The sequence below is a fragment of the Leptonychotes weddellii genome, chromosome 3, assembly GCF_054177405.1.
Source record: "Leptonychotes weddellii isolate Sample4059 chromosome 3, ASM5417740v2, whole genome shotgun sequence".
In the NCBI taxonomy this organism is placed as follows: domain Eukaryota; kingdom Metazoa; phylum Chordata; class Mammalia; order Carnivora; family Phocidae; genus Leptonychotes; species Leptonychotes weddellii.
Genome location: NC_138371.1, coordinates 108,264,979 through 108,277,291, shown reverse-complemented (window position 1 = coordinate 108,277,291; position 12,313 = coordinate 108,264,979). Strand labels below are relative to the sequence as shown.

Sequence of the window (12,313 nt, the reverse complement as noted above, 5' to 3'; positions counted from 1 at the left end):
CTAGTACGCTGTATATAATGTAAACCACCATGCACATGTGTGAACTCAGGGTAAGCAGACTCATGATGGGGTGGACAGGCAGTCACAGGACAAGCCTTGCCAGTGAGGAAACAGAGTGGAGATGCAGCTCTGTGGGCAGAGGGGAGCCATGTGGAGATCTAGGGGAGACTCTCTGGGGTGGAGGGGCCAATGAGGCTGAGACCCCAAGCCAGGACTGAGCTGGTATTTAAGGAACAGCAAGAAGGAGCAGGTTGGAAGGCAAGAGCCAAAGGGTAAAGTGAGCCCTAGGGTCATCCAGGGCATGGGGAGCCTGGGAAAGACTTTGGATCGGGCCCTGAAAATGAGAAGAAGCCAATGGGGGCTTCTGAGAAGGGAACTGGCCAGGTCTGATTGCTATGTTTAAAAGGTCACCCTGCTGCTGTCTGAGGAGAATTGATGATGAGGGGCAAGAGTGGAAGCGAAAAGCCGCAAACGGGACAGACAAGGAAGAGTCAGCGATGTGGGAGGGGCCCAGTGGAGAGGCGCTCCGAGAAAGCAAAGCTGCGGAAGCATCCCAGGCTCGCAGGGACTGGAAGTCGCTCTGGAGGCCTAGCGAGGCCCGTGGGGAGAAGCCTCGGAGGAACCAGGGGCCAGAAGCCACTGCCCAGGAGCACAGGAAGTAGCCGCTGGGGAGTCTGAGCCCTTTCGAGGGGCTTTAAGGGAAAGGGCAGGAGAGACAAGGGCTGGAGAGAGAAGGACCGGGGTCTGGGAGAGGTGCAGAGAAGAGGCTGGCGGCAAGGAACGCGCAGGTGGCCCCTCAGGCCTCCCAGAGTCCTCGGCGCCGGATGTGGAGCTTCCTGTGAATGAGCAGAGAGATGGCCTTGTTTATGGCTAGGAGATAACCGGGCAGAACTTGACTTACTTCACCATTAGAAGCAGTTTGCCTGACTTAGGAGCTATTTCCTTATTGTCTTCTGTTCTTCCGGTTTTCTTCTCCCTCCAGTGGGGAGGGCCGAGGCAGGAAGCCCACAGAAGCCTGCTTTTTGTTTGTCTTTGCAGCAGACTTGACGGGAGAGGGGGGGCTCTGGGGCCTGTGGTGGGGCCTGCAGAGTATCAGGGAGATGGCCTGGTGCCCGAGGGGGCTGATCTTGCCCATTTTTGGCCGTCACTGTTGGGGAATGCTACTGGGCAGAGTTCCCATGTCAGAGGGAAAATAAGCTCAAGGCTTACATTTCTCAGGCTTTAGGTGGACTCTCTGTGGTTTTCAAGCTTTTGAAAAATGTCTGTTTATGGGAATCTATTTTATATATAGGTGTCAGCAATCTGACTGGAGAGAAAGAGGTTCCTGGCAGCCTTAGGACCTGGCTGGGACCCCAGTGTGGACTGGAAATGTCCAGGCATCGCATCACTTTTGAGGATTGGATCTTTCTGGCTGGGGAATGGAAAGAGCCTGGTTCAGAAATTTTTACCCTAAAGGCCTGGCCTTAATTTTTCACCCTCTTTGCCTCCACCCCTAGGTACTGACTGGCCTTTGGGAACAGTTGAGGCAAGGGGTTGAAGATCTTCAGGCTTGGAATTCTGCCCCAACACAGCCCTTCCTCCTTTTGATGTGCCCAACACAGGGCGGTGAAGGCAAACATGTGCTTTTGATGACAACAAAGCCTAATGCGGACCCTCATAAGCTAGTGTTGGCCCCGGGGAGTATGCCTCTTTCCTGGGCTGGACGCAGGCCTAGGGCCCAGAATCAAAACAGGTGGAGTGGACATTCCCTCCAAGCCCACACCTGAATCTTTCCAGTAGGCATCCCAGGAAAGGCCTGCACAGTGGGGAGAAGCCAGAGCCAGAAACCTTCCCAGCCAGACCTGTAGCCTGCTACCGTGCCCTAGGCCACTTGGGGGTAGGGGGAGGACTCATGTGGGAGGAGGCTGAAGGTGGGAGGAAGAGCAGGCGAGTGAAGGGAGCAGAGAAAGAGAAGGGCAGAGCTTCTCTTGTGGGGACAGCTCCCAGGGGGCGCCTTTCTTAAGTTTTTGAACCATTGCTTTTATTGGTGAACACAACCAACATACATATACGCGCAGAAAAGTATCTGTATGGTTTAACAAAGAACTCTAGAGGGAACACCTGGGTAATCATTGCTTAGTCAAGAAGCAGAACAGGGCCTGCACCCCAGACGCCCCTGGGCAACTGCTACCACCCCACCCAGAGTGACGATTGTCCTAACTCGTGGTAGCATCTCTTTACTTTCCTTTATAGTGTGATCACTTACATATGTATCTTTTTTTTCTAATTTTTTAAAGATTTTATTTGTTTATTTTTGTGAAAGAGAGAGAGAGCATGAGTTGGAGGAATGGCAGAGGGAGTAGCAGACTCTCCACTGAGCTGGGAGCCTCATACAGGACTCAGTCCCAGGACCCTTGGATCATGACCGGAGCTGAAGGCAGACACTTAACTGACTGAGCCACCCAGGCGCCCTTATGTATGTATCTTAAACAATGAACTCTAGCTTTGATTGTTTTTAAACGGTATGGGAATAGAATCATACTCTATATGTCCTTTTATCTTGCCTCTTTCCCTCAACATTGTTCCTTGAGACTCATCCGTACTGTTATGTTAGTTCCCTGATTTTCACTAAGGTATATGATTCTCTCGTATGAATATGCCATGATCACTTATCCATTTGACTGTAGTTGGGAAATTGGCTGTTGTGCAGGGCTGTTGGCAATGCACAAGGCTGCGATGAGTATCTTTGACTGTGAGTCACAGTGCACATGTGGCCAGCTTTCTCTGCAGTGCATACGTAGAATTGGAAGTTCTGGGTTCGCTGATCCATAATCTTAAAGAAGTGCCGAACTGTTTTCCAGAAAGATGAATTGGGTTGTCCAAGTTTATATCCTTGCTGGTTCTTCTCTGTTTGTTAATTCCTGAAAGAAGTGTGTCAAAATCTCCCACTATGTTTGTGGATTTGTCTGTTTATCGTGTGAGTTTTGTTGGGGTTTTTCTGCTTTTATATTTGAAGCTATGTTATCAGATACGTAAAATTGTTATACCTTCTTGGTGAATTGATCGTATGCAAAACAGTTTGGAGGTTCAAGAACATTTATAAGGGCATTATGCATTGCCAAGGACACTGAACCACAGCCCCAGATGAGAAATTGTCCAAATGTTACTTTAGCATTAGGAAATGACCCTAATTACCTCTGCTAATGCTTTTTGCATTAAAGTCTATTTTGTGCTTCTAACCTTGTTGCCTCCAGGATCTTGGGAGGAAGAGAGCCCAAGACAAAGTGAAGTTGCTATGAGTAAATCAAAGAGAGAGAAAAATAAGGCTTGCTCCCCAGTGAACCACCCAGCCCCTCTGGGCTCAGGGAAGTTGAGGGATCCTCAGTTCACTGCCTTGGGGGGACTGGAATGAGGCCAAGGAGGAGGAGCAGAGCCTTGAGGAAGGCCACTTCCCATCAGAACACCTGCTAGACTGGGGATCAGAGCATGGGAAACTCAGCTGTGTGCATACATGGCCTCTCCACGTGCTCACCCCACAGCTCCAGGGGGTTTGTGGCCAGTGGGAGAGATGATGCTCTCAAGTGTGTGCGAGGATGTACTTCCTGTCAGCTCACACTAGAACTCCAGATATTTGGGAATTTGTCATTCTCTTCTTTGTGTACGTACTTATCCAGTCAACAATACTTTTTTTTAAGGATAAAATACATTTTTATTTATAGTCTTATGGTAAAGGGGAAAGCCTTAACTTGTAAGACAATTCTTGGGCAGTACGTACAACATACTTTTTACTTCCACGGAAGGGACTCAAACACGGACTGAGACTACAGAGTACACACTGGAAATCAGCAAATGCCAGGAATGGAGTAGGAAGAAGACAAAGAAATGAGACCTAAACATGCAAACCCCTTCACGGGGATCCGCTGACTGCAGCCAGGACCAGGGCTGGATCCCACGGCAGGAACGGGTTCCAGGACACGTGGAACGGGAGTGGGGTGAGGGCGGGGAAGGGTCCGCACTGGGCGGTGGGTTTAGCACCAGGTCAGTTGCTCTTGGTATTTACATACAAAATCAGTTGGCTCTATTCCTTAGAAATGCCCACGGAAAGAAAGGAAGATTTGATCACTGCTTCATGGGTCTCCTGCTTGGCAATACCGACATCATCAGAAATAGGGACAATTCACTCAGATTCAAATTTCAGTAGCAGGAAAGAGTATCAAAGCATCATCGCTGGCCCCCAGTACAAAACCTCTCCCCGACGCGATCCTCCCTCCTTGTCCCACCCCCTACCGCCCCTGGGCGGCTACCACTTCACCGCTGCCCCCCACACGTACCCCACGAGTGTCACGCACCCCCCAAGGTGGGAGAGAAGCAGGAGTGAAACAGGCCAAAGACTGTCCTGCAACTCTCTCCCCACTTGTTTTTATACCACAGACTTCTTCAAGGATCTGGTCATTCAATAGGAACGGTAAATCGCTTTTTAGGAAAAAAAAAATCCTCAAAAAGAAGGGGGATTAATTCTGATGACTCCAAACTGGTCACCTTCTTGAAGTCGAGCAGTCCACAGATTCACCAAGTCTATGAAACGGAGGGGAGGGGGGCCCGGGAGGAAGGGCTTGGAAGGGGCTGGAGCCCTCGGGGCCTGGGCCTGCCAGGGCTGGAGGATCTGGTGGCCGGTCAGGACACCATGTGCTCGGAGGGCCAGCCGTCTGTCCTCCACAGAAAAGGCTGCCAAGCTGGGGTGTCTTGGTTTAAAAATACCTGGTGGGGACAGGGAATCCCTGAAGGAAACGTCAAAAAAAATTGTGGAAATGGGGAGGGAGAATGAGAGCTGTTGGCCAAGAGCTTCTACGTAAAGATGAAATTTGAGAAAAAGAGGAAACCAAGTCTCTTAAATGATGTGAGGGTTCTAGGGAGGAACTGAAAGGCGGCTGGGACGGTGGGGGAGACGGTCAGTTGGTGCTGCTGGCCTGCCCCGCGGAGCTTAGCTGGCCTCCATCCGGAGCTCCTCCCTGCTCTGGGGCTCCTGGGGCTCCCCCTCGAGCCGGAGAGATGGTGCTGCCCTTGGCACTGGGGTAGAGGCTGTTGTCGGAGGAGGGACAGTTGGTCGAGTTGGGCACCGGGCCTCGCCTTCTCCACTGCACAGACTCGCTGCTCCCAAGGAGCATCCCGCCGCTTGAGGTCGTCGATGTCTTGCTGGTGTGTGTGGTTTTTCCTTCGCATACCCTGGATGTACCCTGTGGCTCTGTCTAGGACTTGGGCCCGGGATGCCTTCTGTCCTTGGAGTGACAGGACCGAGTCCCGCAAACTGTGAAAGCTGTCTCGATGTGCTCCCTGTGTTTTCGTTCCGGTGCATTATGATGAGCCCGTTTGTCAGCCTCGGATTGAAACCTTGGTTGCTCTTTGTCGCTCTCCACTTCCATGTCGTGTCATCCTTATTCCTCATTTCCTGGGGCTCAGACAGCCTGAGGAGGCAGGGGGAAGTCACCTCACTGACAACAAGAAGCCCGGTCCCCCCACACACTCACTTGCTCACACACACACACACAACATGGGCAAGAACCACTTCCTCACTCCAGTCAACAAACACTTATGAAGTGCCTACTGTGTGCAGACACTGGGCCCATTCAGGGTCTTCTCTTTGAGTTTCCTGGTACCTGCTCAAGGGACGCTGGACAAAATCTCCCATCCCTGAAAGGCCCGAGCCGTTCTCTGCGGTCCTGGGGTGACTGGGAAGGCTTTGGCCAGTTAGCAGGGGAGAGCAAGAGACTAAGGCTTCCCATTCCCTCGGACCCCTCTCTCCCCTCAAAAGCTGGAAACCTCTGATACGGACATTTCTTGCTCTGGAGCAGTTCTCTGCTCCTAAGAACTGAGAAGGCTGGTGACCGGGAGTTGCCATCTGAAACCGGCTGGGGATCTCCACTTTGAGGGTGACATGAGGTGAGGCGTGTGCTGCAAAATGTCCCTTATTCTTTCTCCTCAAAATGACAAGATCTTCATTAGGCTTCAGCCCAGGGGAAAACTCAGGAATAAACCAACCACCGATGCCACGGGAGTTCTAGAAGCCCAGAGGTGTCGCAGCCATCACCTAGGCCGAGGATAACTATATAAAGTTGTTGCCAGAGTGGGACACTTTTGAGAACGACAAGGAGTGCTGTTAATGTGCACACCGGAACAACAACTGTAACCCCAGACCATCTTAGGCAAACGGAGAGGCATGGTCACTCTCTCTAGAATGGAGTTCCTCAGAAACGATCTGCAATGGAGAAATTTAGCTCCCCTTCGGCCTTCTCAGAATGTGACTCAGAACTCATGCTAACCAAGAGGAATCTTTCCTAGACAGGCCTGCTCCCTTTTTCCAGAACACACGGCAGGAGAGCATCCCCAAATGCTGCTGGGTTGGGCCACTTTAGAAAGCCACCCTGAGGGACCTCAAAGGCAGAGGAGGACACGGAAAAGATGCATGCAGGGTTCCTGTGAGGAAAGTGCATCAACACTGGAATCTTAGGGAATCTTTGACAATATGCTGGCCGGAGGGGGGAGGTTCTTGTTAGTCAGTGGGGTCAGAACACAGGCCTCCGCTCCACACTGACACTTTGCTAGAAGGTCAAAAATGTGTTTGGGCTTTGTAGATGGTTGGCTGAGATATGATTTAGGGGAAGTTCCAGGCTCTGAGATTCAACTTCCTAGGCTCCTGGCTCTTGTTTCCATGTGGTGATGTGCTTATTGACCATATTTTTAGAAGAGGCAATTTGAAAATGAGAAGACATTTATGACAGTGAAGTGACTCAGCCTTCATTGGCTGTGTCTCTGTTCTGGATGACTCAGGATGGGACGGCATTCAGGATGTGAGTGGGACTCGGAGAGGCCCAGCTCGTTACTGTGAAGTGGGCTGAAACCTAAACCTTTCACCTGAGGGGCAGGCTTCCAGGTAGCCCAGAGGCGGGGAAGGACTCTAGAATCTGGACTTACCCACAGAGCTGGAATGGAGCTGACCTGGCGTGTCTCAGCTCCCATCTGTGCGCGAGTGTCAGGCAGTCCACATGGGTATATGCCCTTCACAAGTGAAAACCTTCCAGATCTGCTCAGCTGTCCCCCTAACCAATAAGTGTCCTCTCTTCTTTAAGTACTGCAGACGTGAGATGCAGCACGCTACCCTTAGCAGAAGAGGGTAGCCCCACAGTAGAACTGGTGGCTCTGGACAAGGGTGCCTGATCCTCTAGGCTGAGGGAATGGAACCAGGGGAAGATCTGACCTGCCTTTTTGGTCTCTAAAAACTAAAAAGGAAAACCCGGGGAGACCAAGAGAATAGACTTGATAATTGATTCTTACAACTAAAGATAGCCATGCTAATAATAGTGTTCATGGTAATAATTACTAGGCACGGTAGCACACATTTACTGAACATGCTTTAATGCGGGGTTTTAATGAATCCTCAGGGTAACCCTCTGAGGTTGGTATCATTATCCCATATTTCAGCTGGGGAAACAGGCAGAGAGAGGCTACGTCGCTTGCCTGATATCCCACTGCTGGAGGTGGTACCGGGTAGACCACAGCCTCCGTGGCACACAGGACATGATGGCCGTGGGTCAGATGGGAGTGTCCTTGGGCTCCCACCACCACACCTCATGACTGCCCCTCTGCTTCTCCCCATTCCTTCCCCCTTTCTGACTAGTGAGGAAGGAAGAAGCAGATCTGCCTGGGTATGGCTTACCTGTCTGAGGGACTGTCCTCCCGGCCTAGCCCTGTCTTCAGCCTTTCCCTCCCTTACGGGTCCTTCCCATCACAAAGTCTCTCAGGAAAAAGAACCAGAAACTAAACCCTCTTCCTGAAGCCCATTCCCCTCCACCTCCTCTTCTTTCTCCCCCAACCACTGAACTTCTAGGAGAATTTGTCTGGGTTCTCTGTGCCCACTTCATTTCCTTTTAGTCCATAACCTGCTATAACCTGCATTTTGCCACATCCCCATCCCCTCTCCACCAATAACCTTACACCCAACCCAGTGTCCATCTCTGCCCCTCCTGTACTTGCCTTCTGGAAGATTCCATCCCTGTTGATCACTCCTTGCTTATTGAAGGGCCTCCTCTCTGTGATGTCCCTCCTACCACCTTCTCTTAATTTCCTCCTGTTCCTCTAGCTTCCCCTTTGTTGGCTTTACAGGCTCTACCCTTTCTGCCCATCTGTGATGGTTAATTTTATTTGTCAACTTGACTGGGCCATGGGATGCCCAGACATTAGGTTAAGCATCATTCTGGGCATAACTGTGAGGGAGTTTCAGGATGAGATTAACATGTGAATAAGTGGATTGAATAAAGCAGCTTGCCCTTCCCAATGTGGTGGTCCTCATCCAATCCATCGAAGGCCTAAATACACAAAAAGGCCGAAAAAGGGAGAATTTGGTTGCTCTGCCTGTCTTTGAGCTGGGTCATTGGTATTCCTCTGCCTTTGGGCTCAGACTCGGACTGGAATTTACACTGTCAGCTCTCCTGGGTCTCCAGCTTGCCCACTGTAGACTTCTGTAGACTTGGTACTTCTCAGCCTCCATAATCACGTGAGCCGATTTATAACCAACCTGTCTCTATCTCTATCTACATCTCTATCTACCCATTGCTCCTATAATATATATATATAATCTCCTATCGGTTCTGTCTCTCCAGGGCACTCTGACCAAAGGGCTGGAGCCCCTGAGCACTCTTCACTCCTTGTCCACATAACGTTATGTCTGTAATAATAGAATTTTTTCCACATTATCGTAGTCTAATGAGCTCCTTAAGGACACTGATTGTGTCTCATTCATCTACCCAATCGGAAATGTTTGTTGAATGAATGAACAAACTATAAACTTGGATGCACATAGAACTAAGTACGATGTGTATAATCACAGGTGAGGCTCATTTAATGTCCACGTGACCCTCATGTTGGCAGTGCAGACTACCATTGAGGGTAAGTAAACTTCATGCATCTTAAATCTAATCTAGAGCCGAAAATCCCCCAAATGCATTACTTCAGTCAGGCCTTCTGTGCTTTGGTCTCCATGGCCAGGCATTCTTGTTGGTTCAGTAAACAATCTTTGGGAAGGAAAAGAGTAAACATACATTATCTTTCTGACCCTACAGACATGATTTCAAAATCTCACCTCCCCCGAAGGCCCTAGATTCCCTCTCACTGTGCACTCTGTCACTTTCTCTGTCCACCTGTCCCCTTGCTGTCACTCCATCATATTTGCAGGGCGGAGTTCTTGGAGAAGAGAATAAGCCTGCATGCCTCTTGTCTATAGTTAGAAATTATTTGGCAGGTCAGCAGTCAGCCCTAGGCCTTATTCTCTGTCTTGAATTTATAGGTGAAGTACCTACACTCCTCAGGCTGACATAAAACCACAAGAACTTGTTTTGGCTTTTGTTTGGGATGAGCTGGGACCAGTGTGCCGGGACCTGTACAAACAGGGCGGTGGACATATTAGACGGCATGTCCAGGCCTGAGGGCTGCGGGTGGTGACAGCAGGAGAGAGTTCTGACAGAAGTCTATAAAACAGAAAAGGGCAGAAAAACAGGTTGTGAGGGTTCATAGGCCAATTAAGTAGAACATTCCGTCACGTTCCTTCTGTGTCTTTCCCAGCGACACAGAACTAGTTTCTCCCCCGTAGGTCATGTGCCTCACCTGGGACCCAAGGTAGGGTGTGAAGTGACAGAGAGGCAGGACCAACAGTTGCTTCCAGGGTGGGCAGCCTGTGGTATCATCGGGGATGGGGCTGCAGCAACTCCTTCCTTGAAGAGAGGAAGGAGCAACTGCCTCCAACATCCATTGGCTTCCTACATATAGTGTGTGAAGATCTGCTCCTTTCCCCAACACGTTTATGACACATCTTTAAGGGCAGTGCCTCCCCCTAAATGTTCATGTTGAAAGTTGCTGGGGAATATTGGTGGTAATCAGACTGACATAACTCCCTGGAGCTTATATAAAGCTGAAATCCTTCCTTAATTTTGAAAGGAACCCTAGCGATAAAAGCAAAAATGCCCACAGTCCAGTGGTACCAAGGACTCCACCTTTGTTGGGTGGGACTTCTCCTGAGCTGTTACCTGTGTGGCTGAGCATGTCCTGCACATCTTTGTTGGGGATAACTCCAAGGCAGCATTGAAATCAGTCACTTGTAAGTTTGAAGTTGATGAATTCTTGGAGCGTCCACCACCCATACCCAACAGTACAGAAGCAGAGCCCGAGGACCTTCATGACTCTTGGTGATACTAAAGCTACCTCTTAATGACTGTCTCTTCAGGGTCAGGCCCCTAGCACATTAGGCTTATTCCTAATCAAGCCAGATCTTCTCATGGCTAAGAAAATCTGAGCCTGGAAAATTCTACCTTTAGCTAGTGAGCAGCAGAACTGAGGGTTAGACCCTAGTGCTTCTCATCCATTGTGATCTCCCCATTATTTCCACTCAGCGTATTTTCCATGACTCCTTTGGTCTTTTTCATTCTGTTCTTCTTCCTCCTGCTCTCGAGAGAAGCTATGGAGAAGAGCCCCTTGCTTGCCTAGAGGGACACTTTTCTGGCAGTCCTGGGAAGCCCTAACACCTGTCAAATGCCTGTGTACTTAGAGATCCCCGTTGAGCACCTCTGATCCCTCCCCGTCTGCTTCCGTGCACCCGCATCATGCCCCAGGCAGCAGGGTGCTGCTCAGCAGCGCCTGGGTCCTGTTTATCTTTGCATTCCAGGGCTGAGCCCCAACTGGAACATGGTACATGCTCGGTACGGACAGAACCTCCCTCCTTCCTCACGTCCCACATGTCCTGCCGGCCCCTCCGCCCATGTCCCAGTGTCCTGACTGCCCCCTCCAGCCACCTGCCTGGCCTTCTCCAGCATCCTGCACCGGGGGCTTTAAAACCACAAAAATGGATTCTCTTACAGTTTGGGAGGCTAAAAGTCTGAAATCAAGGTGTTGGTGGGGCCCTGCTCCCTCTGAAGGTTCTAGAGGGGAATCTGGTTTTTGTCTTTTCCAGTTCCTGGAAACCCCAGGTGTTCCTCAGCTTGGGGCCACACATCTCCAAACTCTGCCACCCCGGTCACCTGGCCTCTTCTTCTTCTCTCTGTGAACTCTCCCCCGGCCTTTCTCTCATAAGGACACATGCTGACGTTTAGGGTCCACCTGGTACTCCAGAGGAATCTCCTCACCTCAGAATCCTTAACGTAATCACTTCTGCAAAGACCTCCTTCCAGCTAGGTCATATTTACAATTTCCAGGGATCAGGACTTGCTGTCTTTGGGGGCCGTTACTCAGAGGATCACAGCCCTTCGAGAATGGGCAGGGAGGGATCCCAGGTGCAAGTGGGGCCTGGAGGTGGGCTGCAGCAGGGGGTCTACCACTGTCGGGGGAGGAAGCGGGTGGCACTGGGATCCAGGGAAGTTCGGGAAAGAAGTCAGGGGTGAGGGGTGGGGGGGGTAGTGGTAGGAGAGTGCCCACAGGGAGATTAAAGAGAGTGTGAAATAACTTCTGAGAGAATTGGAAAAGTGACTGGAGACCCAGAGAACTACTGGCAGCGCTGAGGTCGCTTGGGGCTATAGGCCATAGATGTGTAGTGGTACCCAACTCATGCCCGGGGAACATTCTCTGATAGTTTAAGCAGCCTGTGTGTGTGTGTGTGTGTGTGTGTGTGAGAGAGAGAGAGAGAGAGAGAGAGAGAGAGAGAGAGAGAACATGGCACAGACAGCCCACCATGTCTTTGGCCAGGTAGGTTTGCAAGGAGGACAGGGAGCCTGGCGGTTGGCGATACTGGTTCAAGTCTGGGCTGCCCAGGGAGGAAGGATCACTGGGAAGAGCACAGATGGACGGAAAGCCGGGCCACCTGGCTGCTGTCAAAGAGCAAGTGTGGTGCCTGTTGCTGGAATGAGTGTTTAAAGTTTCAGAAAATTGCCAACTAAGCAGAGTTCAAAGTACGGGATGATGCAGGTGCAGGCTCCTGGGTATGTTGAGAGGGGCTGAGATGTAGGAGAGCAGGGGAGGGCGGGAGCTCTGGGACCAGACTGCTGGATGCGCCAGGGGTGGATGTGACCTGCCAGGTCACAACGGGACTTACAAAGGAGGAAGAATGGGCTTAGGGGCCATGGCCTTCCATGAACACAGGAGGGGTAGACAGACTGCCACGGCACCCATGAGCCCTATGGTGACAGGGTTTCATTTTTCTAAACAGGGGTAGAGGAAAGGAGTTTAGAAGTGTTTTTTAAAGCAAGAGCGGAGACAGGGACTGGAAGCTGGAAGAGCATAGATAAGCAAAGGCCAGGAAGTAAATGAAACTTCCCTTGATGAGATTGAGGATGTGGGGGACTTTGCCACGAAAAGAGAG

At 50.7% G+C, this 12,313-nt stretch overlaps 1 pseudogene; it reads right to left on the bottom strand.

Moving 5' to 3' along the window:
* Window positions 1-4,777: 4,777 nt before the first annotated feature.
* LOC102725940 (protein max pseudogene) lies at window positions 4,778-5,399 on the bottom strand (annotated as a pseudogene).
* Between the last annotated feature and the right edge of the window lie 6,914 nt (window positions 5,400-12,313).